Source organism: Plasmopara halstedii, assembly GCF_900000015.1.
Source record: "Plasmopara halstedii genome assembly, contig: Scaffold_323, whole genome shotgun sequence".
NCBI classification, from domain to species: Eukaryota; Oomycota; class Peronosporomycetes; order Peronosporales; family Peronosporaceae; genus Plasmopara; species Plasmopara halstedii.
The window spans coordinates 622,958-626,303 of NW_020187244.1; positions in this window are offsets into that span (position 1 = coordinate 622,958).

The following is a 3,346-nucleotide window of genomic DNA, read 5'->3' on the forward strand; positions in this document are numbered from 1 at the left end:
AGTCGTCAGTGACAAGTTTGATCCGCTGCATACGCGGGTGATATTATGTGTGTAGCGCTGCTACAGGCTCTCGGGGGTAAGGAGTTTGGAAAATCGGACAAAAAGGGTTTGGCGCGATTGCGCGCATGGTTACACCGATATTCGTTGAATGACGGGCTGCTGTATTATAGCACCGATTCGACGGATACGTTACAAGTTGCGGTTCCTCACGATGAGAATTTAAAGTACTGTATCCTCTATAAGGCCCACGACACCCCAACAAGTGGTCATCTCGGTCTTGAGAAGACGTACTCTGTGAGTTATCACTACTGGTGGTCATGTTGCAAAAATGGACGAGCACATATGTGCGTACGTGTGAGGCGTGTCAAAGGGTGAAACCCTTTCCGAATGCGGCAGCGCCGCTGGCCAATTTACTGGTAACCTCCCGGTGTTTTTGATCCATGAGTATGGACCTTTGTGTTTGGCCTGCCGGAGGACTCGGCGGGCAACACGGGTGTGGTCGTCTTTGTGGACCGTTTGAGCAAGATAGCTCATCTTGCGGCGGTATCGGACACAATCGATGTTGTGGGTTCAGCGATGCTGTTTGTGGATCGTTCTTTCGACAAGATTGGCTCCCGGAGTCAATTGTCTCTGAAAGAGACCCACGCTTCAGTGGGAAGTTTTGGTCTACGATCTTATGGGTGCTAGACACCAACTTGACTGTGTGGCATCTTGTACTGATAGCCAAGCTGAGCGCGTCGTCGAATACGTTCTTCGCAGCGTCTACGCTGAGACACCGAAGCGCTAGAGCGCTATGTTTTCACTCGTAGAGTTTGTTCTGAACAATGCAGTGCATTTGTTTGCCGGCTACACGCCGTTCAACGTGAACGAGCTTATTAATCCTCGCGTCTCGCTGACGCCGCCATCCCATGGCTCAGGGTTTGGTAGGAGATGAATAGTCGAACGGCTAGCTGAGGTCAGCCCCCTCACCGTGCGTAAAGAAGTCGGAGAGTTCCTGTCTACTAGACTGAATGTCTTACGACACGTTCGCGATGCGATGGCTGAAAGCCAGGACATACAGAAAGAAAATACAGATGAGAAATCAGAAGTAATGTGGAAAAGCTTGAGGTCGGAGACCTAGTATTATTGATGCTTCCTACACATGCAGTCTCTGCTGTCTTTAGAATAAAGCTCTGTTCACGGTTTATTGGATATTTTAAGTTCGTGACCAAGAGGGGCCTAGCTACGTTGAACCTTCCGAGAAGGATGCGCACCTGCCCGGTATTCTATGTGGGCTTGCTTAAGCCGTACCGAGATCCGGCGCTAGTGAACGCAGAAGCTTTGGTTACGGGGCGGCACTCAAAGGCGCTCGGCACCCAAAAGTTGAACCAGCAGCTGGTACTGAGCACGGAGTGCAACGATCTCCAATGGCCCCAAGCGCTTCACCGTCGCGCGAAACGACGCAATCGTATGCTGGACGGCTAGAAGCCGCTCCGACAGAGCACGATAGTCCCCAACGTGAGGCAGCCGGTGATAAACGTGCTCAGAACTCTTTAGAACTTCTGCGCAGCGATATGCGACCCCAGCAGGATGGTCAGCGGATGCGCGATCGCGACGAAACTCGTCCTCACGAGCTCTCAGAGCATCGCGAGTCCCCGTCTCCCAACGAATCTTCTCGACGTGAGTGGTGGTGTCCACTATCACGTGGGATCGCCTTGTGGATCAACGTTGACGACAGGATCAAGCTTAATATCTTGTGAGGTGGCTAGGATACCCGGACTCCAAGAATTCGTGGAAGCATGAGGTGCCACATCGGCAAGACTGCCCAGACATCGTAGAAGCTTATGACCAGAAGGATCATAGCGCTCCGCGTCGTCGTAAGCTCCGCGCTTCTTGGCGGTAGCCCGGGAAGCTGAAGGGCCATGAGCTGAGCTCAAGCTATGACCATGAGCTGCTGTGGTCGTAGACTCAACCACAGAACTCGCAGGAGCGTATGGGACTATTCCATATGTCGCAGGGCGACAATACATACGGAGTCGGCGATGCGCCTTGAGTTTGGCAAGCTCATTTGAAGATGGCGTTCTACGCGCACATTCACTTCCTTGTGGCTCCGCTGTAAATTAGACAGCGAGATAAGTTTCCGGTGCCGCTGCACCCATCGCTCAAAGAGCTCTTCATTATCTGCAATGGTTTCACCAGGGGTGAGCACCACAAGAATAGTCCGCGTTGCGAATACAGGAGCGGCTCATCATTGAGCGCGAAGTCGAGCGCGTTACCTATCCATTGGAATTTCTTGATGTACCAAAAAGCGAGCTCGAATACTTTTTCGTTGGTCAAGCTCGGCTTGTGTAGTGACCGGTGCGAAGACGCCCAACGATCGAGTGGTAGCGTCTTTTGCTTCAGTAGCGAGATCCACCGAGCGGAAGCCGTATTCACACGAGATTCTAGGACCAAATGTGGATACGAACGCATGAGAGCCGCCCTGTGGGCAGCCTCCAATTGCTGTTCCTGTGCTTCCTCGGGGCGATTGGAAAAAATACCACTTCACCCGAAAGTCGAGAGGTCGGTAGCGGACACTATGTCCGCAAGGTTCGAGCTGGGCTCACGCCGCGCCGCTGGGGAATCTCGCCTTCTTTCTCTCCCCATCCTACTCGTCGTCGACTTCCTCCAAATCAATTCCATCGCGGGGCGGCTTCCATGCGCGCGCATCCATGGTCGGTCCTTTACCCTCGTGTGGGATACGGCTTCTGCTCGGCGGATTCCGCTACTGAAGCGAAGGACGCAATCACTCGATCGTTGGGTGTCTGCACTATCAGCTGGGCCACGAGGAGGTGGACGCGCGCTTGGAACATCATCTTCGATTCAAGTTTGCCAGCAATCCGATCGGCGTCGGCGACTTTCTTCGGATTGCCCCTTTCGATGTATGGAATATTCATCATGCTCCCGCGAGATCTGAAGTCTCTCACACGGGTAAGTCTGCGACCGCGGTAACTTCGGGCCATAGCTTGATCTCAGCTCATGACGCTTCGGCTTTTCTGGCTATTGTTGAGAAGAGCGAGGCGTACGACGACGCGGAACGCCATGATACCTCTGATCACAAGCGTCCTCGACGTCTGGGCAGTCTTGCCGAAGTGGCACTTCAAAATCCCACGAGTTCTCGAAGTCGGGGTATCTTCGCCACTTAACAAGATACTGGGTTTGACTCTGGCAACGACATCGACCCACAAGGCGTTCCACGTACCACCATTCTCGTCGAAAAGAGTCGGCGGCGGCCATTACGACTTTGTTGATCGCCGTCTGGTGACTCGCGATACTCTTGAAGCTGTTGAGGATGAGTTCCGTCGCTATCAGGACATCATGCTGGGGT